This window comes from Bombina bombina, chromosome 6, assembly GCF_027579735.1.
Source record: "Bombina bombina isolate aBomBom1 chromosome 6, aBomBom1.pri, whole genome shotgun sequence".
Taxonomy (NCBI): Eukaryota; Metazoa; Chordata; class Amphibia; order Anura; family Bombinatoridae; genus Bombina; species Bombina bombina.
This window is the reverse complement of record NC_069504.1, coordinates 292266263-292293863: the sequence shown is the minus strand read 5'-3', so window position 1 is coordinate 292293863 and position 27601 is coordinate 292266263.

Sequence of the window (27601 nt, the reverse complement as noted above, 5' to 3'; positions counted from 1 at the left end):
TGTGTGCAGGTGACTATTACTGTGCATAATTATTAGGCAACTTAACAAAAAACAAATATATACCCATTTCAATTATTTATTTTTACCAGTGAAACCAATATAACATCTCAACATTCACAAATATACATTTCTGACATTCAAAAACAAAACAAAAACAAATCAGTGACCAATATAGCCACCTTTCTTTGCAAGGACACTCAAAAGCCTGCCATCCATGGATTCTGTCAGTGTTTTGATCTGTTCACCATCAACATTGCGTGCAGCAGCTACCACAGCCTCCCAGACACTGTTCAGAGAGGTGTACTGTTTTCCCTCATTGTAAATCTCACATTTGATGATGGACCACAGGTTCTCAATGGGGTTCAGATCAGGGGAACAAGGAGGCCATGTCATTAGATTTTCTTCTTTTATACCCTTTCTTGCCAGCCACGCTGTGGAGTACTTGGACGCGTGTGATGGAGCATTGTCCTGCATGAAAATCATGTTTTTCTTGAAGGATGCAGACTTCTTCCTGTACCACTGCTTGAAGAAGGTGTCTTCCAGAAACTGGCAGTAGGACTGGGAGTTGAGCTTGACTCCATCCTCAACCAGAAAAGGCCCCACAAGCTCATCTTTGATGATACCAGCCCAAACCAGTACTCCACCTCCACCTTGCTGGCGTCTGAGTCGGACTGGAGCTCTCTGCCCTTTACCAATCCAGCCACGGGCCCATCCATCTGGCCCATCAAGACTCACTCTCATTTCATCAGTCCATAAAACCTTAGAAAAATCAGTCTTGAGATATTTCTTGGCCCAGTCTTGACGTTTCAGCTTGTGTGTCTTGTTCAGTGGTGGTCGTCTTTCAGCCTTTCTTACCTTGGCCATGTCTCTGAGTATTGCACACCTTGTGCTTTTGGGCACTCCAGTGATGTTGCAGCTCTGAAATATGGCCAAACTGGTGGCAAGTGGCATCTTGGCAGCTGCACGCTTGACTTTTCTCAGTTCATGGGCAGTTATTTTGCGCCTTGGTTTTTCCACACGCTTCTTGCGACCCTGTTGACTATTTTGAATGAAACGCTTGATTGTTCGATGATCACGCTTCAGAAGCTTTGCAATTTTAAGAGTGCTGCATCCCTCTGCAAGATATCTCACTATTTTTTACTTTTCTGAGCCTGTCAAGTCCTTCTTTTGAACCATTTTGCTAAAGGAAAGGAAGTTGCCTAATAATTATGCACACCTGATATAGGGTGTTGATGTCATTAAACCACACCCCTTCTCATTACAGAGATGAACATCACCTAATATGCTTAATTGGTAGTAGGCTTTCGAGCCTATTTAGCTTGGAGTAAGACAACATGCATAAAGAGGATGATGTGATCAAAATACTCATTTGCCTAATAATTCTGCACTCCCTGTATATATATATATATATATATATATATATATATATATATATATATATATATATATATATTACTACTCCCGATGACTACACAGCTCCGGACACATCCAACTAAAATTGTCCAGGCCTTGAGGTCGCTGGAGCTGAGAACCACTGGTCTAATTAATACAATACCCTGTTTAAATGTCAGTGCAAAAATGGCGTAATTCAAAATGAGAAGCAATGACAATTAGGATATCAATATAACAATGGACAATGGTATCATTCAAAATATCAGTAGTTTCAGTTAGGGTTAATCTTAGGTCTAACCTTATTGACAGCCAAAGGATTAATATGAAATAAATGTGACTTTATTCTGCTTCACTACATTCTACAATTTAGAGATAGGCTTATGCTTAACTCTTTTGCTGCCTAAAATGTCTCCACAACAACGGGTTTTACAATATTTTGAGATTTTGGATATTTTTAACACCATCATGTACTTCAATTTCAAATCCATTGCAGTTTCCCTTGCAAACACTTGTGTGTTCTTGGCTTCCTTGCAATGCGTTTCTCAGCCACTGTTGATCGTTTCATCAGCAAATCCCCTATCACTTGGTGGAGCTGTGAAATCCAGAGCTGGGGACTGTGAGTGCCAGTCTGCTCTATTTGCACCATTTCATCCTTGGTGCCAACATACTTATGAGTAGACAATATTTGTGCACTCATATTTATCTGTATAAATACAAGATTACGCTATGTGGTGCCCCTTTGTACTTCATGTTTTCTAGAACTGATAACGTTGTGGAGACAGGAGTGCAGTTAGGTGGGGACTGTGAGTGCCAGCCTCTCTTATTAGCACCAGTCTACCCTTTGGTGCCATCACATTTGTGAGTTGATACTATGGGGTCGATTTATCATCGGTCAGTCTGTCATGATCCGCTCAGGGGATCATGTTCGACAGACATCGATGAATGCCGACAGCACACGCTGTCAGCATTTTTCATTGCACAAGCAGTTCTTGTGAACTGCTTGTGCAATGCCGCCTCCTGCAGATTCGCTAGCAGAGTCAATCATATTTGATCGGGTTGATTGCAGTCCGCCGCTCACAGCAGGCAGACCAGTTATGACCGCTGCTTCTTAACTGCTGTTTCCGGCGAGCCTGAAGGCTCGTGCGGAAACAGGCTAAGTTGGCCCCATTCAGGGCATAGTAAATCGGCCCCTATTAGTGTATCTACATAAATTTGTAGCAATACAAGGTTACACTTTGTGCCACCCCTTTGCTTTCCATGTTCTTCAAAAATTGATTTGATTTAGATTTTTCTTCTGTTCCCTTACTTTGCATTTTGTTAATGGCTAATAATAAACTATTAAGATTTCTATTTTTCAAAGCATTTTTATTTTACAGCTTTTGTTCACACCTGCCTAAACTTTTTGCACAGTAGTGTACATAGTGCAACATGCAAATTTTACATGGGGTTATGGTTACTAGATCCTACCATGTATAATCATATTGTGTCTAAAGCTACCTTAAATTATTCTTTCTCAACCACTTCTTTATGTAGAAGGAAGGCACATTAAATACGTTTCTCCAAAATGTATTGTATTGAACAGTCTTTGGCTAAAGCAAAAGAACAACACCAAAATGCCAGCTTGCTGTAGATTAATCACACTCTTGACCACTAGTGCACTGAGTAAACATAAAGGAGGAAATTCTTAAATATTTAAAATTATTGGAGGAGCAAAATAGTACAGAATTTAAATATATATGGGGAAAGGTTATACACAACCTCATGTTATTATTTTTGAAGTATGTATCATAGTTAAGGAATGACATGTTTTGCAAAGCCTTCGCTAATGGAACTGTCATAAACTATAAGCTATTGCTTCTTTGGAACACCAGTGCTCAAAGATCAAATGCTTTTCTACAACACATATCTAAAATTCTTTGCACATAAAGTGACCTTATTGAAGTAATCAAGGACTTAATAAGAAAGTCTGACTGTTGGATTCTTTAGAGAAATGGTGGTAGAATGTGTAACATCATAATTTTATCTTAATCCTTGTGAAAACATTTATGTCTGTGCCAGTTTAAAAAAAAAGGCCAACTTAGCCCCTTCCTGCCAGGACTTATTTGTCTACATCACTGCCTGCATACCTCCCAACATTTGAAATGACCAAAGAGGGACACATTTGTGTTCCCCGTTAACAGAGCTCTGTTGAATATCCCAATACTCCCCCCCCCCTGTGGGGGTACTATATAGGACACGCACACATACATAGTTACATACATACACACACACACATTATTCATAAACACACAGATTTATACACACAAATACATACACACTCTGATCAGCCCTTCACAGTAGCATACATATAGACATGTAACAATTCAAAGCTGCCATTCTGCCTCTCTCACACACATAGCCCTTCCCCACACACACATTTATACACACACACTTATACACACACATATACACACATCCACACACATTTATACACACATACATATATACACATACATTTATACACACACATACTTATACATACACATTTATACAGACACACACATTTATATACACACATATTTATACACACATATATTTATACACACAAATACATACACACCCACACTTATACACACTAATACATATACACACATATACACATATCCACACACATTTATACACACATACATACATACACATACATTTATACACACACATTTATACAGACACACAAATTTATATACACACATATTTATACACACATATATTTATACACACAAATACATACACACCCACACTTATACACACAAATACACACACACACATTTATACACACACACATTTATACACACAAATACAAACACACACACATTTATACACACACATACATAGACACACATTTATACACACATACACATTTCAACACACGACTCACACACTCGGCACTCTCCACACACACTAATAATTGACACAACTACCATATAGTGGGGTAAAAAGGCTGCAGCCCGCATTTGTTAACTCGAACAATACGTTAACAAACATAAGAACCACATAAACATTGCGGTCATAACCTAGGGTGCCGCCTACCAAGTAGTCACACGTGCCTTCCACTGGCTACTGCCAGGCACGCCCCAATTCTTTAAACTATCCCCCATCTTCAGAGGAGGTACCACTTATTCATCCTAAGGTCGAGTGCCACCCACACGGGCTAAGACCTTTTCCACCCTTTCCTTCCAATTAAAATTAAACAGGTGTAGCCCGACTTCATTTAGATGCACACCATCTTTAAGGAAGAAACATCTCCCCGACTCCCCCTCGAACTCAGCATGGCGAATGTCAAAACCCCCTAACTGAGCTACAAAACTTGAAATTGTCCTATTAACCTTCCTTCTAGAGGCATCAAGCCACCTGACATCCGAAGCCGATTTCCACACGAGTCTGGACTCAATCTCAGACCAAATAATAATCACTTGCGGGAAAAGATCCTTAAGCCTCCTTATAACACCTCTAATTCTGTCCACCAACTCCGTTTGAGCCATGAACCCTAAGTAATTTCCAACCGCGTGGATCACCAGGATGTCAGGAGGCCTGTACAACCTGGCATAATTGCAAACCATACTGACTACTCCGTCCAACCTAAGACCTCTCACCCCAAAACATTTAACAGAAACTTGGTCCACAGGAAGGCTCAGTTGGATCCCAGAATCTTTCACCACCGCCGCATTCCTCGCCCAATAGATGTACGAGTGGCCCACTATCCAACACTGAACCTGACCTGTTGGGTGACACAAAACCTAGACTTTCAGACTCAGCCTGATATAACTTTTGTAACACCCAGATTTCCACCTCCCAACATGCTTCACCACCTCCTCACTCAGACCCAACTCATACGCCCTCCGTCGCAGCTCCTATTCTGAAGGAATGACAGACAAAGTCCCTAGGATCCATACCTGCTGCTTCCAAAGCCCTATTAAGCACTGCCCCAAACTGATACTTTGATAAAAAAAATGGCATCTTCATGCCTCAATAAAGGGCCCTCCCCTACCGGCCGCTGCTTCAAGTACTCAGACACTGACCCAACTGGACAGCATTCCCCCTCTATGGTAAACAAACGTATCATCCGACTCTTCCCCTCTTGGTCAGTTTTAGATTTTCTCAACTATATCAAGAGCTCTTGACCATTCACCACTACCTCATTTGCCCAAATACCACCTCCATCTCTCTTATTTTCCCCTACCAACTCTAGAACCCTAAACGCTCCGAAAAATGCCAAAACAAAGGTGACTCTAAACAAGCAATAATCCAACTTTGATTTACAAACTTTCGGCAATACCTCTACAACCCTCACCAACAATGAGAAAACCAATGGCCGTCTCCTGTCTATCGGCCTCAACCCTTACATATTCCTCTCACAGCTAATTTGACCAAAAATTATTTTGTCAGGTCACCCCACCCTATTAATTTGAAAAGAAAGGCTAAAGCCGCCACCTGCTGTTTTACCATAGCTTTTGACATCCTCGCCTCTTTCCACTCCTCTATCTATTCCACCAGGCATGTCACCCACCCGCTCCTGGACATCCTGCCACCACACTCCCCCATTTTCTGAACCATTTCACCCACACCGGGACGTATGCCTACCAAGTATTATGAGCCAACACCCCTCTTGCCAGCTTCAGACCTCTAAAAAGTTAATCAGCCACAACTCGCGATGTTATCTGGCCCCCTCCACATCAGCTTCCGGTGCCGCGTCCCAGAATCTCTCCCACTGCAATCGGGAAAGAGAATCAGCAATTACATTCTGTTTCCCCGGCACATGCACCGCCCTTAAAAATTCCCCTTCAAGCATTCCAGCACAAACACCCAAAGGAGCCGAATTCACAGGTGCCAATTTTGCCGTCAACTTGTTGATAGAAAATACCACTCCCAAGTTGTCCGAGTGAAATGTTACCTTTCTGTTCACCAGAAATTACCTCCATACTATCACAGCCACCACCAGCGGAAACCATTCCAAGAACACCAGATTCTTGGTCAATCCCCCTTCCTTCCACCCCTTCAGCCAGGTATCAGCACACCACCTGCCGTTCAAATATGCCCCAAAGCCATGCGCCCGGATGCATCGGTATACAGGTGCAGCTCATCATCTGACACTACCTTTTCCTGCATAAATGATCGCCTGCTGAACTCCTCCAAAAACACCAACCACACCCGCAGATCCTCCTTCAAATCTTTTTGAGAGGTGGACCCTATGGTGCGGCGCCTTCAGGCCCGTCGTTGCCAATGCTAGCCTCCTCCCAAATACTCTCCCCGCCGGTATCCCTTGACAAGCAAAATTTTGTTTGCCCAGGATCGACTGAAACTCCCTCAGCATCGCCTTTTCCTTGCCCAGCACCACAGCAATGACCACCCTGAGATCCTCCACCTTTTCCATCGGCAGAGAGCACTCCATCATTACCGAGTCAATCTGAATACCCAGGAAACTTAACTTGGTCACCGGACCCTCCGTCTTCCCCGCCGCTATTGGAGTCCCAAATTGCTCAGCAGTTTCCTCAAATGTTCACAACAATATCTCACAATCCCTAGAGTCAGCAAACCCTACGAACAGAAAATTGCCCAAATAATGGACTATTAAATCCCGACCCGCCTTTTCCTTCACCACCCACTCTACAAAGGTACTAAATTTCTCAAAATACGAGCAGAAAATAGAACAGCCCATGGGTAAGCATAAATCTACAAAAAAATTCCCCTTCAAAACGGCAATCCAACAGATGATGACAGGCTGGGTGCACCGGTAAAAGCCAAAAGGCTGCCTCCACATCCACCTTTGCCAATAAGGCCCGTCAAAGGATGCATAGTGCACCGCCATCAGGGCCGGATAAATGCCATCATTCACTGATGCCCCTTTTGGGTGCGATAGATGGTAACCCATCCTAAATTGCCCAGCTGTTTTCTTTGGGACCACGCCCAACAGGGAAATCTGAAGATTCGGTAAGGGAGGGTCACTAAAGGGACCTGCCATTCTCTCCAACATCACCTCTTTTTCTAGCTTAGCTCGTACCATCTCCGGGAATTGCCTCACTGACCTCAAGTTGCCCGGTATCCCCATCCCCCTTGATTCGATAAAAGGAACACGGAACCCTGAACTAAAACCCGAAAGCAGAAGTTCTGCATCCCTTGCTTTTCCCCTTCTCCGACCATACCGTCTTAACCATGGCAGCATCTTTTACCTTCACAGGAGCACCCTCTCCACTTTTCCAGATTCCTCTATTCCTCCTGAAACATTTTGCTCCTGAATGAGCTCCCCCACACCCAGAACACGCGTGCTTGTACTTGCAGACCCAAACCTGCAAGCTCCCTCATTAAACTGGAAACATAGGCCCTATTTAATCGCGACTGCTTAGGCACCCACTCCCACGACCCCGCTTTCCACAATTCCCGTGCTCCGAAAGGACTGCCCTATTAGCGGCGTCATTAGTTCTAACCACACTCCCATCTCACGGTCATCTCACCGCATCTCAGGTCTCACAGCCAGCCTCTGGCAAAACTGTTCATTGTACTGCCACCAGGCTAAGCCCCCGTACGTCCACTGAGCTCCAAAGAAATTCATCAAAGTAACAGAACATTGCTGAACTCTGTTCTAGAAACTTTTTCCCAATCACACTGGCCAATATACAAAAAGGCCTTAGATCAATTGGCGAATGTTTTCGGCAACTTTCTCCATTTCTTCTTCCTCTCTTTCCCCTCCTTCTTTCCCTGCTCTACCTTTGGATCCTCCTTTATTTCAATAAAGTGGTCCAATGGGAGCAATGAAAATAACTCCACAAACTCCCTATTCCATATCTTCTCTTTGCTCAAGTGAATCCCTAAGGGCCCCACCGAGCATAAACATGGCCTCCTCAGTTCCTGATCCGCCACCTTCAACACCTTCCCCTATGCTGCCGGTACTGTACCCCCTTTGTCCGTCACAACTGCAGGGACCCCCCAACTGTCACCACTGCCACATCTGCTCACCCTACCCCTGGTGGGACCCACGCCCCCACCATTTCCCCAAGCCCACTCTTTCCAGCTAACCCCCCATTTTCTTTTCCTTACAACTGAGAAACCAGCTCCTTCAACCCTTTCAACACCAGCTCATGCACTCCCCCGGCATTCCCCATACTGTCCCCCACCCTGTGCAAAGGCCCTGCCATCCCACCTGCTGGCCTTACGCCTGTCTCCTTGTCCCCTTGCTCCTTGCTTTGCTCAGCCACACTAGCACTCCTGACCACCTCTTCCCAGCTCCCCTAAGCTCTCAACGCCTGTCTGCTGCCAATATGCGACCTACACCTCTCCTTCCTCCTTTGGTGCTCTGTTCTTGATTCCAGCCTGTCCCCCTTTTCTCCTCCCGCTCCCTGTAGTCCCTCTGAGGCATCCGGGATCTACCCTTCTGCTGTTCACTCCTGCTCCCGCTCCTGTCCACCATCACTCACCTTCACAAGGAAGGAGTAGTCCTTTGAGAAGGAGGAGGAGCAGTAAACCTATGATCCCTGGCTATGCTCCCCCCAGCCGTTCCCCTACCCTGTCTACCACTCCTGTTCCCTCCCTGCTCACTACCCTTCCCCCCGCCCCGTCACAGGCATGAGGGAACAAAGCAGCTGCATCAGCACAGCCATGTCTCCTACCTGTGACGTGCTCTCCGGATCCTTCAGTTGCTCCACTATACTCTCTTCCCCAGCGAAGTCACTGTAGGATTTGTCCACCCACAGGACGTCCTCCTCCAGGTCCTGCAATGATGACTGTGCTACAGGAAACCCCTGCAGTTCCCCAGGGATGCCGTCCAACTCCTCTGGATCTGTAAATAAACAATCAGACACATCAACCCCTTGCTCTGTACCCCCTCCCAGCTCTTTCCTCTCCCCCATCCCTTACCTCCTCACTTCCCACCCTCTGCACTTGGCTTCTGACCCCCTTCTTATTTTCCCTACCCTTACCACATCTCCTGTACTAGTCCCTCTACTGCCACACCCATCCTGCCCTGCTCCCCATTCCCCCTTCATATACACTCACTGTCCCTATCCTCATGTCTTGCGTACCCCTTCCCCTAACCCCTGGAGCTTTTCTTGCCCTAGGACCCCTAGGCCCTTTTCTGACATCCCCTGACCTCCGATTGCCACACTCCTTCCTCTCACCTCCCAATAAGCTTCCCCCCTGAACTTAACCCCTAACGCTTCCTCCACCTGGCAGCCTTCCTCTGGCTCCCTCTCCCAACCCCTCTCTCCACTCCAACCATTATCACCAGCCGCCACAGCCTTCTGCCCACTTCTCCTCTGTGCAGCCTCCTGCTCACTGCTGCTCCTTGTATTCGCCGTCTCAACCGTGATGTCACTGCTCCCAGCCATACGTTGTCCCTGGTGCCATCTGCTGCCCTCTGTTTCCAATGTAGGCAATGTGCTCCAGCCCCAACACTCCTCTTCTTCCCACTGGAGCTCCTACTGCTCCCAGCTCTCTCCCCAGCTGGCTCCTTAATCAGCCGACTCCCAGACCACCTCGGGATTGTGGGACTAAGTCGCTCCGGCGGCTGTGACCACCTTTACTAGCCGACTGCGGTGCCGCTCCTGCTCCAACGTTCCTGCTGGCTCCTCCAGAGCCGGATTGTCTCCTGCTCTGTCATCTTCCCCCTCGTTCACCAAAAGCCTGGAGCCAGGTAAGCCCCCTCCTCTCAACTAGGCTTTTCACCTGCTCCAGCAACTCGTTGACACTGTACATAATGCTGGCTAGCTTCTTCCCGCTCCTAAACAAACTGGATGACAGCTTCCTCTGTTCCCACCTATTTACCTACTCCCAAAAAACACCCCCCCCCCCAACAACTCCCCCTTAGCAACCTATTTTCTGGCCTACAGTGTGGTCACTAACCCCTCCACTAAAATTCTTCCTACATATATACATATACACACACATGTATACACACAAATACATACACACATTTATACACACACATACATGCACACACACACACACACACATTTATACACACACACACACACATACATACACATTTATACACGCACAAATACATTTATACACACACATACATGCACACACACACACACACATACATACATACACATTTATACACGCACACACACATTTATACACACAAATGCATACACACACATATTTATACACACACACATACAAACACACACACACATGTATACACAAATACATACACACACATTTATACACACATACATACACATTTATACACACAAATACACACACATTTATACTCACACACACATACACATTTATACACACAAATATACACATTTATACACACACACATACACACATTTATACACACAAATACATACACACACAATTATACACACAAATACATACACACACATTTATACACACATACATCCACATTTATACACACAAATACACACACATTTATACTCACACACACACATACACATTTATACACACACATATACACATTTCTACACACACACATACACACATTTATACACACACATTTATACACAAACACATACACACAAGTACATACACACACACATTTGTACACACAAATGTATACACACAAATCATGCAATTGCGTGATTTCAATAATGGGATTGGGTCAGGGGGGAGTGCCTATTAAGCCATTTAGTAAGCAGCTATGGCTTCTGGACAGCCAAACAGTTAGGATGTTCCATGCCGTCCTAACGGCGCTAAATCCCAGCGCAGTTAGGTCAGCGTGAAACATCCTAACGGCAGGAATGGGTTAACCAGAGGTAAAACAATAAACAAAAGTATAGCAAATGTTGTATATTACAGTGTATTTCTTACTTATTTAATAACATAACTTTGAAATATTAAAATTCTTATTTTAGTAAGTAAGTTTAATGTTTCTGTTTCTCACTCCTTGAACTCACTGGTTCATTATAATTTTTCAACTACTGAATAGTTTGAGTATATGTTATCTTTGATTGTCAACATATAGGTTGAAATAAACACAGAACAACAATCTTTGGACTAATATGCCTATATGCTTAGCCAAACCCCTTTGCTGTTGTATTTCTTAAATAGGGAGCTGACCAAATCCCTTTGGTTAAAGCACACCACCCAGCCCAGGTGTGTTCCAGATAATGTGATTGTGGTATATACAGTATATAAAGCTAGGGATTTTCATTCTGTGCAGACATGGTTTGAGACATAGTACTGCAGTGTTGGAATTCTGTATTTGAATATTAGAATTAAATGACTCAGCCCAGCAAAGCTAAACTGATTAGTGTTAGGACCAGTCTATTTTGGGACACCTTGTAAGTGGTGACTGGCTTAGCAGAATATGGCCATATTGTGTGACTAAGATCCCATTTTTATTTAAAAGCATATTTAACAGACAAAACTTTTGGCAGCATAAATATATGTTAATAATATTGTGAGACAATGATCCAAATTTTATTTTAACAATTTAAAGAATATTTAGCAGACAAATATATTTTTTGAAGTATATATAAATATGTTATAAATATGTGGACTTAAGTGTCTTTAAGTTTAACTTAATGTTTAAGTTTTGATAAACATACGGTTTTACACCATTTCAAATTGAAACATAATTCAGACCCTAAACATATAATTATATATATAACAATTAGGAAAGTACATTCCCGATATGTGGTTGTATATGTGGTTTTACTCCCTGTATTTTTAATTGTTTTTAAGTTGTTTTAATACATGTTCTAAGAAGTAATCTGGAGACCCAGAAAGATTGGTCATAATTATTTTACTTAGAGCTAACATAGCTCTGAAGAATGTGAGTACCTGTAGCCACTTAAGCTACACTATGATCCTTTATTTCTGCTTCTTTTGCATGAGGATTCAAACCATCTGTGAAGTTGCCTAATAAAAGGACATTTTTTGTTTTTGGTTTAAACTGAAGTTTCCATATTAGTTTGGTAAAAATATTACATTTGTGTGTGATAGCATATCAACATAATTTTTTCTGCAATTGTTTATATATAGCTAAATTCCACTTACCACTTACTGTGATTGAAGGATCCAATCTGGGTTTGAGTCTGCAGCACACAAAGCTAGCCAAGGTAATATAATGAGTCTCAAGTGCATTGTTTTGCAGTTGTTATCTGTTAAATCTTGATTAATAAAATATATGTAGCAGGGTTTGCCTTGAAAGTCTATGATGTACTTTTTTAGTTCTGAAAATTAAAAAAGTCACAATTTCCAGAGGTAAAAAGGGGGATGGGGATAATTAATGACATTATGTTGCAACATTATTTGCACTATGCATAACGTAACCGTTTACATTACAATCCCAAGGTGTTTAATGTTACTTTAACTCTGATTCCATAAAGGAGACCCTGAGAGTTCGTACCTGAGAGTTCGTACTCTGGTGCTTATAAGTGCTGATCTTTATTTTTGTATTTTATGCCAATCTTTGTTTTACAGGAAATGTATAGTAGCAGTGTGAGAAATACAAGTCAGGTGACACTCTGTTTTTCTTTGTTTTTTTTTTCTCCTTTTTTTATCAATTACTGCTTTACAAATAACTAAAAATAGGCTTTTTCTAAGTTCATGCCTGGAAAAGAAAGCAGGAAATTCCACTTGAGAACATTATCGATGGCATAGCCCTCTTTTGTGGACTAATATGAGTTTACTCATGTCCAGGATAGTCTGTACGGCAGCAGCCTCCTAACTGTCTCTTTGTAAGAAGATCACAGTGGAATAAGAGCCTTTCTGTGTGAGTCCAACAAGAGGTAATAAGGAGCACAGTACTAGTCTCAACCAGGGAGGAAATATGAGCTTAGTGAGAGTTCCCTCCACCATACTACTGTAAAGACTCTAGCATTGCTGAACCAACATTTTAAGGGCAATTCCCTGTATTGCTGAGGGGTATATAACTCCCTCTTATGAAGGGGCAGACTTCATAAATGAGTGCCTACCTAACTTTCTTAGTCATACAGGGAGACATGAGATCCATAAGAGACCCTGCCCCCTATAGAAATGGATTTGTGTGCGTGTGTGTGATTTTTTTAAACATTTATTTTGTATGCAGATTTGTTTTAATTCAATAATTAATTACATATATATAATATACAAATATATAAATGACTTTAATATTGGTATCATCTCATTCCATGGGGTCCATTTATTAATGTGCGGACGGACATGATCCGACATAACGGATTGTATATGCCGCACATCGATAAATGCAGACAGCATATGCTGTCAGCATTTATCATTGCACCAGCAGTTCTTGTGAACTACTGGTGCAATACCACCCCCTGCAGATTTGCGGCCAATCGGCCACTAGCAGGGGGTGTCAATCAAACCGATCGTATTCAATCAGGCGGATTGCCTCAGAGGTGGCGGACGAGTTAAAAAGCAGCGGTCTTAGGACTGCTATTTCTTAACTTCTGCTTCAGCCAGAACTAAAACGGAGTGGGTCAGAGGCATCATCCACTGCTTCTTAAATAGACTCCCATGTCTTTAACCCCTTGCTCCTAAATGGCATAGATCTACGTCATGCAGCGCATACCCCATCATAACACATAACATAGATCTACATCATGCAGTACATAGTCCACCATACCACATAACATAGATCTACGTCATGCGGTACATAGCCCATCATACCACATAACATAGATCTACATCATTGTAGTACACAGCCCATCATACAACATAACATAGATCTATGTCATGCAGTACATAGCCCATCATACCACATAACATAGATCTACATAATTGCAGTACATAGCCCATCATACCACATAACATAGATCTACATCATGCAGTACATAGCCCATCATACCACATAACATTGATCTACATCATTGCAGTACATAGCCCATCATACCACATAACATAGATCTACATCATTGCAGTACATAGCCCATCATACCACATAACATTGATCTACATCATTGCAGTACATAGCCCATCATACCACATAACATAGATCTACGTCATGCAGTACATAGCTCATCATACCACATAACATAGATCTACATCATTGCAGTACATAGCCCATCATACAACATAACATAGATCTACATCCTTGCAGTACATAGCCCATCATACCACATAACATAGTTCTACATCATTGCAGTACATAGCCTATCATACCACATAACATAGATCTACGTCATGCAGTACATAGCCCATCATACCACATAACATAGATCTACATCATTGCAGTACATAGCCCATCATACCACATAACATTGATCTACATCATTGCAGTACATAGCCCATCATACCACATAACATAGATCTACATCCTTGCAGTACATAGCCCATCATACCACATAACATAGTTCTACATCATTGCAGTACATAGCCTATCATACCACATAACATAGATCTACGTCATGCAGTACATAGCCCATCATACCACATAACATAGATCTACATCATGCAATACATAGCCCATCATACCACATAACATAGATCTACGTCATGCAGTACATAGCCCATCATACCACATAACATAGATCTACGTCATGCAGTACATAGCTCATCATACCACATAACATAGATCTACATCATTGCAGTACATAGCCCATCATACAACATAACATAGATCTACATCCTTGCAGTACATAGCCCATCATACCACATAACATAGTTCTACATCATTGCAGTACATAGCCTATCATACCACATAACATAGATCTACGTCATGCAGTACATAGCCCATCATACCACATAACATAGATCTACATCATGCAATACATAGCCCATCATACCACATAGCATAGATCTACATAATTGTAGTACATAGCCCATCATACCACATAACATAGATCTACATAGTTGCAGTACATATCCCATCATACCACATAACATAGATCTACGTCATGCAGTACATAGCCCATCATACCACATAACATAGATCTACATCATTGCAGTACATAGCCCATCATACCACATAACATAGATCTACATCATTGCAGTACATAGCCCATCATACCACATAACATAGATCTACGTCATGCAGTACATAGCCCATCATACCACATAACATAGATCTACATCATTGCAGTACATATCCCATCATACCACATAACATAGATCTACATCATTGCAGTACATAGCCCATCATACCCCATAACATAGATCTACATCATTGCAGTACATAGCCCATCATACCACATAACATAGATCTACGTCATGCAGTACATAGCCCATCATACCACATAACATAGATCTACATCATTGCAGTACATAGCCCATCATACCACATAACATTGATCTACATCATTGCAGTACATAGCCCATCATACCACATAACATAGATCTACATCATTGCAGTACATAGCCCATCATACCACATAAAATAGATCTACATCATTGCAGTACCCATCATACCACATAACATAGATCTACATCATTGCAGTACATAGCCCATCATACCACATAACATAGATCTACGTCATGCAGTACATAGCCCATCATACCACATAACATAGATCTACATCATTGCAGTACATAGCCCATCATACCACATAACATTGATCTACATCATTGCAGTACATAGCCCATCATACCATATAACATAGATCTACGTCATGCAGTACATAGCCCATCATACCACATAACATAGATCTACGTCATGCAGTACATAGCCCATCATACCACATAACATAGATCTACATCATTACAGTACATAGCCCATCATACCACATAACATAGATCTACTTTATGCAGTACATAGCCCATCATACCACATAAAATAGATCTACGTAATGCAGTACATAGCCCATCATACCACATAACATAGATCTACATCATTGCAGTACATAGCCCATCATACCACATAACATTGATCTACATCATTGCAGTACATAGCCCATCATACCACATAACATAGATCTACGTCATGCAGTACATAGCCCATCATACCACATAACTTAGATCTACGTCATGCAGTACATAGCCCATCATACCACATAACATAGATCTACGTCATGCAGTACATAGCCCATCATACCACATAACATAGATCTACATCATTGCAGTACATAGCCCATCATACCACATAACATAGATCTACTTTATGCAGTACATAGCCCATCATAACACATAACATAGATCTACGTTGCAGCTTCAGGAAGCTCCAGCAATCTTGGTTGTCAAGCGACAGCTGAGAGCTGCTGTTCCTGAGCTGCAGACATCTGTCTTCATACGGTAACAGAACATGATCAGTGCTCTGTTACCATATGAAGGCAGATGCCAGATCATTACAGACAGTGGTCTTTGTCACTATCTGTAACGATCTCCATTTGTGCTGGCGGGAGGTGTGAGAGGGATGGCGGGATGCGGGTGGGGGGCCCAGTGTTTAATAGAGGAGGGAGGGGTCCTACACTGCAGAAAAAATATTTTGAAGGGAGAAAGAGGGATGGGGCACTACACTACAGAAAAAGGTTGGGATTGGGGGTTGATGCTCCTCAAAAACGTTTGTGGGGAGGGGGGGAAGGGGTCCACTAAACTATAGAAAAAAATTAAACAATTATAAATACATTTAAAATAAAACTAAAATAACCTATAAATCGGGTATTAGCAGACAGCTGCCAGGACCAAAGATGGCCACCATTAGTGGGAGGGAGGGATGGTTAGATAGCTGTTTGGGAGGGCTCAGGGTGGAGGGGAGTTGAGGAGAAATCATTACACTTCAGAAAAAAAGCCCTAAACTGCATACTAGCAGACTGTCTGCCATTACCTAATATGGTAGTGATGAGTCTGGGAGGATAGAGCTGTTTGGGCAGGATCAGGGAGGTGTGACGTAGGAGGGTAATACCTACATTACTATACTATTTCCCTTACCAGCTAACTAATTAACCCCTTCACTGCTAGGAATTTTGGAAGTTTGATGCGCAGCTGCAATTAGCATCATTCTAATTACCAAAAAACAATGGCAAAGCTATAATGTCTGCTATCTCTGAACTAAGGGGATCACAGAGAAGCCTTTACAACCATTTGTGTCATAATTACACAAGTGGTATGTAAATAATTTTAGTGAGACACCCAAAGTTTGTGAAAAGTTAACAATTTTATTTTATATGGTCACCTTTGGCGGTGAAATGGTGGCATGAAATATAACAAAATGGGCCTAGATCTATACCTTGGGTTGTTTACTTAAACAAAAATATATAGTTTGTATAGGTAAATAAAAAAGGCTCTATTTCTCTTTAAATGGAGTGATAGCAAAAAGGATCTGTTATTTTGCGTAAGCTTTTTTCTGAAATTTCCATCAGAGGTGAATCTGACAGGGATTTCACCCATCAGCCACAATCGTGTACTCAAATGAGGAAATAAACAAAAAAACATAAGCAAATTACGTCTGACATTTAGTCATTTGATTTTTACCACTTCTGTTTTTTCTTTGTTACAGGGATTTTTGGGGGTTTTTTTGCATTTAGAGATCATTTTTTTACAACTTTCTTAAATATGTAATACGTGATGACAACAGAACTCTTATGTTGGTATAAACCTTACACAAAGAGCAATCATAAGCCTTTAACAAATAAGCCTGCATCACCTGCGCATTCACATGGTAGTTTGCTAATATAACAATCTGAAACATTTTATTTGACAAATGTAGAGTTGTATGGCCCTTTAAGGGTGTATTCACAGACAGATGTTGGGTTTGTCTGATGTTTAAACGTTACAATTTCCATAAAGAAAATGAACGTTTTAAAAAAAAAGGCAAAAAAAAAAAACAATGGAATTTTTAAGAACCGTGTGAGAAAATATACTGCATTTTTTACACAATATTGTATTCTGAATCAACAAAGCAGCCTGTGTGTCTTACTCAACATAAGCTGCTTGTTTGGGGTGTAATTACTGAGTGTTGTCTTAGTGACAACTGCCTCAAATAATTATAGAGACAGCTGGCAAATGTTGGTCTTACTTGCTGCAAACTTTATAAAAACGAATTAGTGAAGCTTCTGAGGGATTTTTTTTTTGGGATAAACCTGTGTTGTGTTTGCAATTGTTTGATATCCATGAGAGCAGAGTATTTTTGTGTATTTTTTTAACAAATGTTCAAAAGTTTAAACAATATAGACACAGCCTTCTTTGCTCATATTTACCACAATGTTGCCAATATTAGTGGAGGGCACTGTAAATACATGATTTTATATCGGTATAGATATATACAGATATATATAGGAATATCTATTTTTAAATACATAGAACTTATTTCGGCTGTGTACAGAACATTGGAATGTGAAATATTTACAGTAAATACATAGTTAAAACCTTTATTAAAAATAAATATTGCAATATATTTTTTCAAGTTTTCAATGCACTTATACACACACACACACATATATATATATATATATATATATATATATATATATATATATAAAAGTATATATATATATATATATATATATATATATATATATATGTGTGTGTGTGTGTGTGTGTGTGTAAATACATATATACACATATTCTTGTATGTGAAGAACATTGGAATGTGAAACATTAATATTTTCATGTCAGGTTAGCGCACATGAAAATATGAGATCGGTTTGTGCGAGAGTGGATGTTTTTTCCCACTTTTTTTTCTCTATTGACTTCTAGAGGGGGAATACGTGATTGTTCACGTGATATAAGTTTGGCTTTTTGCTCTCGTTGAGTTAGCGCACATGCAAAAACAGTTTACTTCCAACTCAATACGAGTGCAATTAGCGCAATTAATTAGCACTCCATATGTAATTTGGCCCTGAATTAGCTTGTATATTCTGACTCTTCTGTTCAGACTCTTCTGTTCAGGGATGTATACAACCTACACTAACCTTTCCTAATACCAGTTCCTCTCCTCCATTGCTATCCGTCATGAACCCCTAAGAGCCCAGCTGTTTGTAGATCACCTTCACAAGAGCTGACTACAACAGTGCGACTCTAGACAGGGCCCTACCCATTTTATCCCTATAATTGCTACCTTGTATACCGCCTATGTTTATAGCGCTGCGGAATCTGTTGGCGCTCTACAAATAACCAATAATAATAATAAGTATATTCTAAAACTGAAATACGTACTGGTGTTTGTTACTACTGCCGTTTTGTAGTTTAGTACATTGTGCTCTTCAGTTTTCTGTGTAAACTTTTGCTGTAAAATCATACAAATACTTATTTCTTTACTTGTAAACCACCTTTTTATTCTTCAGTTATATGCAATTGTTAATTTTGGGTGGTCAGATGAAAACTGTTCCATATCACAGATGTAGATACATTTTGTGTGATGTAGATACATTTCGTGTGTGTTCCTTTCTCTTGGTTCTTTCTGCATCACTGCTTACAATGGATTTCCCCTGCAAACACATGAGGAACTTTCTTAGCATGATTAGAGGTGATTTTGTGTGGGAGAGAAAAGTTTTATTTATTTAATACATTATGCCTGGCAGAGGTGTGAAATATACAAGCACATATTGCATATACTGCAACAGTATTGACCCCATATAGGCATACATTCAGCAATATATAAATAAAAATCTTATAAACTCAACAATTTTATTAACCAGAAAACATATTAACCTGAGAACATAAGGTGCTAGTCCACAGAGATGTACCTTCCCCCGGTTTACCACCAGGTACATCCCCCCCATCCTCTCCCGCCTCTTTAGGGAGGTACCAATTTACTTAACATCCAGATCTAAAACAAGCACCCCGCCCGCTGCGACATATCCTAATAAATAGGGAGGGAGGGAACTTTCTCCTTGCGATTGTAGAGGCTAAAGAGGCTGAACGACTTCCGCTGCCACCTAAGTACTCCACCAACAGGCTCCGCCTCACCTCCTCTATCCTGCTCCATTGCCTGGAATAGGGGTCAAATTCCCCTACGTCCATGCTCTCCTCCAGGGAGCATTGACCCCATATAGGCATACATTCCGCAATATATAAATAAAACTTTGGACACATGGATGGGTGTAAAGGCCGCAGCCCGCATTTATTAAAATATTTAATAAATCAAATCTTATAAACTCAACAATTTTATTAACCAGAAAACATAGTAACCTGAGAACATAAGGTGCTAGTCCACAGAGATGTACCTTACCCCGGTTTACCACCAGGTACATCCCCCCCAACCTCTCCTGCCTCTTTAGAGAGGTACCAATTTACTTAACATCCAGATTTAAAACAAGCACCCCCGCCACAGCACGTCATAGACGCGCAGACCCCACCCGAGCTAAGGCCTTTAACACCCCTTCCCTGATGGTAAAGTTAAAAAGGTAAAGGCCACTTCATTTAAGTGTACCCCATCCTTTAAAAAGAAGCACCGACCTGTTTCTCCCTCAAACTCCACATGGCGAATGCCAAACCCCCCAATCCTGGACACAAAACTGCTAATTGACCTATTAATCTTTTTTCTATAGGCTTCCAGCTTCTTGAAGTCCCATGCAGCCCTCCACACTGAACGAGGTTCAATGTCCGACCACACTATCACTAGTTCAGGGAACAACTCCCTTAACCTTCCCAAATCCCTCTTGATCCTATCCAACAACTCCTTTTGCGACTGGAAACCCAAATCGTTACCTCCCGCATGTATGACTAAGATAGCTGGAGGCCGAAACAATCTTGCGTAATCCACCACCTTCCTGATCAACTGATCCCACCTCAACCCCCAAGTCCCAAGTCACCTTAACAACACTGTCTCCTCATTGAAATTTAACTGCATGCCGTGATCCTTCACTGCTGCTGCCTTACGTGCCCAATAAATGTAGGAATGTCCCACAATCCAACAATGTACAGGACCTGTCAAGACAAAGAAACATTCTAAACTCTCAAATCTGGTCTAACATATAAAACATCCAAACTTCCAACCACCAATCTTTTTAATCATACTCTCCCCCAATCCCAGGCTGGCCGCCTCTGTAGCAGCCCCAATCCGAAAAGAGTGGATGCCAAACTCTTTCGCTGCATAGCCTAAGCCCACCAATGTCCGCCTAAATACCGACAGAAATTGAAAACGCGATAGACTTGACCCGTCCCTATGAATAAACAACAGATAAGGGCTTAGTTGTTACACTTAAAGCAAAACTTTTTTTAACTAGCAGATGATATGGGGAACTAACAAACCCTGACAGCCTAGCTAAAAAAACTTATGAGAAATGCTATTTTCTACAGTTAGCTGATACCATGATTACTCTACCAGTAGTTTATTAGCTAAGTGAGTGGGGTAGATACTTTTGTAGCAGCTGTTGTTATAATTTTAGTCGATTACTGAACTGAAAGCAGCAATAGTTATCCGGTACAATAGATTAAGCTTAACTATGAATCATTGAGCTACTATGCATATCTAAACTACCTTACCGGTGGACTTAATTATATAATCCTATTTGAACAGAATAATCTATAGACCTAAGATTTATGATATTTCTCTATTTAAAATCTATTGAAGGCGCTGCCTGTTAATACCAGTAAAATTACTTAGGTTTGAATGTATTTTACTATAGTGCAGGATAATTAACCTGCCGGAAACAGATAAAAAATACATTAGATATATGCATACTGTGGTTTATTAAAACTTACAGGAACTAACCTGATATTGGAAAATATTACTCATACCAATATAAGTCTTCAGTAGATACTGATAGAAATTAGGCTATATAAAACGTGTGTATTAGCACCGATACGGATGATATCTAAACTAAATCAAAGTATAACCCACTAGGAGAAGCTGATTATCTTCTTTAATATATTGTGTGACAGCATGATGAGTGTGTTTTTACTAACAATATAGTAATTCATTAACATTTTGTTCTTCAACAAATGTGGACAAATTGAATGCAAACTAATAAACACTATTAAGGTGTACTACCAATAGCAGCAAGCTGAACAGTTTGCTCAGTCGCACCAAACACTTTTATTCACACCTGATAGTATTGTATAGTCTTTATTTCATTCATAGTACCTCCACAGTCTAACTTATTAATTGCACTGTATGTTGAAGCCTGAATAATTATCTATATTAGAAAAAGCCTCACTTTATTGCATGCAAATAATCAGCCGTATAATAAATAAAGATACAAGCATACTAAAGTTTATTTAAATCACAGGAATTAACCCGTTATGGGGAAATATTGAGAGCACAACTATAAGTCTCCAATAGATATTCACAAAATATGGCTGCATGAACGTTTACATTAGCCCTAACACGTGTAATACTTATACGATGAATTATAACCTATAAGGAACACTTGATCATTATTTCCATCCAGAGTAACAGAAGCACGAGTGATACTAACAGAAACTGTTATTTAGAATACATATTAGCAAGAATGACAACACAGCTATGGAATAACAATTTAAGTTTTAATCTAATATAACTAAGTTGCTTATGCAGACTTGAACATTAAATATAAATCCAATAAACGCCTTCAGGTGTATTATACACATTAAGAAGCCAAATATCTTGTTTAGTCACACTAAACACGTGTACTAATACCCAACAGTACCGCATACTGTTCATTCGCTAAGGGAATAGATTCCTGACTAGGGATTGTTTATCCAAAGTTTACGAATTCATCCCATCAGTAACTCTTTACGCTTAACACACGCTGCACACGATATCCCCTACCTCATCTGTGTTTTTAATTGTAGTATATATGTTTGTTTGTGGACTATCATTTTATTGAGAATCCTAATAAACGTTAAATTTTAATTTGTTACGGTTAAGACCGTCTCCTCTCCCTGAGAATCCCTGTTCCAACCCAGAGCCTCTTTTTCTTAGGAAAGAGTGCTTTCTAAGTGTACAATATTTTCAATCCCTGGATTGAAATCTCCTTTCCTTTTCCTGAAACAACGGATAAAACCCGGCCGGACCTCCAGAAAGGCCGCCATATTTGCCACCGGGCAACCGTACCCACCCGTTTCTTTAATCTGAATCCACCGCCCCACACCCCCTTGGTCCATTTTTGATTTCCTCAGCCAAACCCACAACACCCTTTCTATAATTTAAACATCACAGGCCTGCAGGCCCCCAATGTCCTTTTTATTCGCCCCCACCATTTCTGAAATGCAAAATGCCCCAAAAACGGCAACACAAAAGCGGCCGGGGAACAAAAGAACTTTAAACTCAGAGGAACACACCTTTTCCAATGAACCCAATAACTGCCTCAATGTGTCAAACACTACCGGCTGCCTCTTATCCTTGAACACCTGTCCCTTACATACTCCCCGCACAGCCAGCTGAATCACAAACAACTTTGTTAGGTCCTCCCATCCCAAAAGCTTAAAAAGAAATCCCAGCGCTGCCACGTTCCTTCTTATTTTTGATTTTGACCACCCCTCCGAACCCCATTCCCCAATCCATGCCAAAAGCCCCCGGATCCACCCCTCCCTGGAAGATCTGAACCTTTTCTCTTTTAAAACCTGAAACCACTGTCTCCAAGCTGACACATATGCAACCCAAGTACCTTGAGCTACCGCTCCCCTGGCCACTCTGATTAGATCCAACATTTCAACTGCAACACCTCTGGCGGATATCTGACTCCTTCCTTCTCAGCCCCTGGTGCCACTTCCCAGAACCTCGCCCACTGGAAGCACGAAAGAGAATCAGCATTTACATTCTGACAACCTGGCACATGAACAGCACGAAATAAGACATTCATTTGCATACAATCCAATACAAACAACCTCAGCAGGCGCACTACTGGCAGCGAGCTAGATGTCAGCTTGTTAATCGTGAATACAACTCCTAAATTATCCGTAGGAAACACCATCTTCTTGTCCTGCAGCCTACCCCGCCACACCCTCAATGCCACCAACGGAAATAACTCCAGAAAAACAAGGTTCTTAATTAACCCCTCCTGCTTCCATTCCACAGGCCACAAATTCCCTTGGCAGAATGCCCCGTACCCGACAGACCCCGCCACATCCATAAACAAGTGCAGCTCCTCATTCGTAACTGCCTTTCCCTGCACCAACGCCTTTCCATTAAAGTCCTCCAAAAATTCCAGCCACACTTTTAAATCTTCCTTAAGGTCAGCCCCAAGCCGGATCGGATCCAGCACACCCACCGTAGCTAGCAACAGCCTCCTACAAAATACTCTCCCCACTGGCATGATTCTGCAAGCAAAATTAAGTTTGCCCACCAAAGACTGGATCTCACGGAGCCAAAGCTTTTTCTTCTTCAAAGCCCCCACAATGGAACCTTTAAGGTCCACCACCTTGTCCATCGGAAAATGGCATTCCATTCTACTGGAATCAATCTCAATGCCCAAAAAACTCAACACTGTAGCCGGTCCCTCTGTCTTCTCGTGAGCCACCGGGATGCCGAGCTCTTAAGCCACCGCAAAGAAATGCTCCATTAACCATACGCAATCAGAATCCCCTGCCTTTCCCACAAATAGGAAGTCATACAAATAATGGACAACCGACGTCAGACCAGATACCTGCCACACAACCCATTCCACAAAGGTGCTGAACTTCTCAAAGTACGCACAAGATATAGAACAACCCATCGGCAGGCAAAGGCACCCCCAAAGAAACAGCCCTTTAAGTGATGGCACACTGGGTGTACAGGTAAAAGCCGAAAGGCAGCCTCCACATCCACTTTCCCCATCAACACTCCCACTCCCACAGCCTTCACCAAACTAACTGCCTTGTCAAAAGAAGCATACCTCACCGCCGCCACCTCTGGATCGATGGCATCATTAACCGACGTCCTTTTTGGGTAAGACAAGTGTTGAATCATACGGAACTGCCCCGCCACTTTCTTAGGGACAACCCCCAATGGGGACACTCTCAAATTATCCAATGGGGGGAGGGAAAACAGACCTACCATCCTCCCCAATGCCACTTCCTTATTCAGTTTCCCTTGGACCACCTCCGGGAATTCCCTGGCCGACTTTAAATTACCCGAAATTTGAACCGCCCCCCCCCCCCCTTCTACAAATGGAATCCAAAACCCTGAACTAAACCCCGTTAGCAAAAGCTCTGCATCCTCCGCTTTCCTTCTAATCTTAGCGAACCGTTCTAACCAGGTCACCATCTTTTTTACCCTCACTGGGGTCCTGGCCCTTAGGAGTAACCTCCCCTGGCTTTCCACTTCCACCTTTCTTAAAGCATCTGACCCACGGATGGACTCCTTCACAAGCGGAGCAGGCATGCTTGTATTTGCATCCACTCCCAAACTTACACTGGCCTTCGTTGTACTGGAAACAGAGTCCTTTCCTGATGGCCACTGCCGCACTCCCCCCTGAGATACCCATGGATGGACTTCCCCCTGAAGAAGTCCCTCCAGCTCCACTGGAGCCCCGAAAGGATCCCCGCAAAGGAGTCATTAACTCTAGCCAAATACCTATATCCCTATCATCCCAACGCATTTCTGGTCTTACCGCCAGGCACTGATGAAACTGTTCGTCATAACGCCACCACGCCTATACAAAATGCCCTAGACCAGTTAGAAAGTGATTTTGGCAACTTCCAGTATCTCTTCTTCCTCTCATCTTCTTCTTTCTTCTCCTTGTCCTTCGTGTCTTCTTTGATCTCCATCATCTGCTCCAAGGGTAAGAGAGAAAATATTTCCAAGAATTCCCTTTTCCATATCTTCTCCTTTATTTCTTGCGTAAGGTGTATTCATAACGGTCCAATCGAACACAGACACGGCCTCCTCAACGCACTCTCCGGCACCTCTATGTTCCCTTGCCGTCCCTCCAGCTGCTTCTCAAATTGCACCAGCAGATCCCTTAAACCGCTTACCAATGCCTTCTGCGCCATGCCTAAGCCATGCTCACTCCCATCCACACTCACTGCATCAATGGCACCCTCACCTGTGGTCCTGGGCACCATTGCTGCTACCACTGATCCGGATCCCCTCGCCTGGTCTGCCACTCCGGCCTCCGGCTGTGGCCTGGCCTCACGCTCCCTGCGCCTGTACACCCTCCGCCTTGGAGTTGGTGATCTGGACCTTCTCCTCCTCCCGCTCCTATCCACCATCCTCTCCAGCCTCCCCCATGTAGGGGAACATCTCTGGATGATGCCTCATCCTCTCCCTAGGCGACCGAGATTTCTCCCATCGCCGTTCCGCACCCGACCTCCGTGGGCTGTGGCGCACCAAGACATCCCTGCCCTGATGATGTATCTGTGGAGAGGAGACAGTGAAAACCCTATCCTGCCTCCCCCCCCCTCCTCTCCTAAAACTCCCTTCTCTAGACCCCACCCCTGACTCGCCTACCCTAAAACCCCCTTGCCCACTCTGGCCTGGCGACAATGCCCTAAGTAGCTGCTCTAGCGCCGCCAGGTCCCCTACCTGCCATTGTCCAACAGGTCCTGCAAAAGTCCCTTCCCCAGGATCCTCCAACTCCAGATCACTGTAAGTGTAGTCAAAACACAGTGCATCACCCTCCAGGTCCAGCCCTGCCGGTTCCACAGAAATCTCTGTCCCACCGCCCACCTGGTTCATTGTCTCCTGCCCCACACCAGCAGAAAATAAACATGACACATTATTCCCCTTCCTGCTACTCTCCCCGCTGGCTTCCCCCTTCCCCTGCCTATATGACCACCTCCCCTCTGTCTGCCTCTCCCCTTCCCTCTCAAAATCCCCTTACCCCTTTGCCTCCCCTTAATCTCCGCTGCCTGACTCTTGCCTGATCCTGATACCCCCCACTCCCCTCCTTCTCAAGTGCCTTTCCCCTTTTGTTCCCTATGTCCTCTCTCCCTGTGCCCCTTATTCCCCACCTAACCTTGACCAGTGCTATCTGACTCCCCATCCGCTCACTTAATTCATGCGGCCCTGTCTCCACTCTCCTAACCCCTGCAACTTTCTGAGTCTCCTTACCTCTTCCCCTTAATCCCTTTCCTTTTTGCCCTCCTGTCCCCTCCAGCTGCTCCTGCTGGTCAGATGAAGCCCAGGGAGTCCACTCCCCTGCTGTATCCCTTTCCATATGTTGTACCTTCCCTTGTTCCCGCCTGCCATCCTGCGCTTGCTGATCAAGGCCCAGCCCCCCTCCTCTGGCTCTCTTACCTGCCGTAGATCTCGTCCTGATAGTCGCCTCCTCTGAGTGACCGGCCTCTGCCGTCCACCTCACCAACTGCTCCGGCTCCTCTTCTCTTCTACCGCGATCCTCTGACTAGCCTCTGGACCCGCCCCCCCCTGCGGCCTGCCGTTTCTGCTCCCTCCATCTGCGGATCCGGTAAGATTGGCAGCAGCCAGGTAATCCCTGAGCCATGCCGTTCCTCTCGCCGCCGCCATCCAATTGACTTCTTCCAGCAA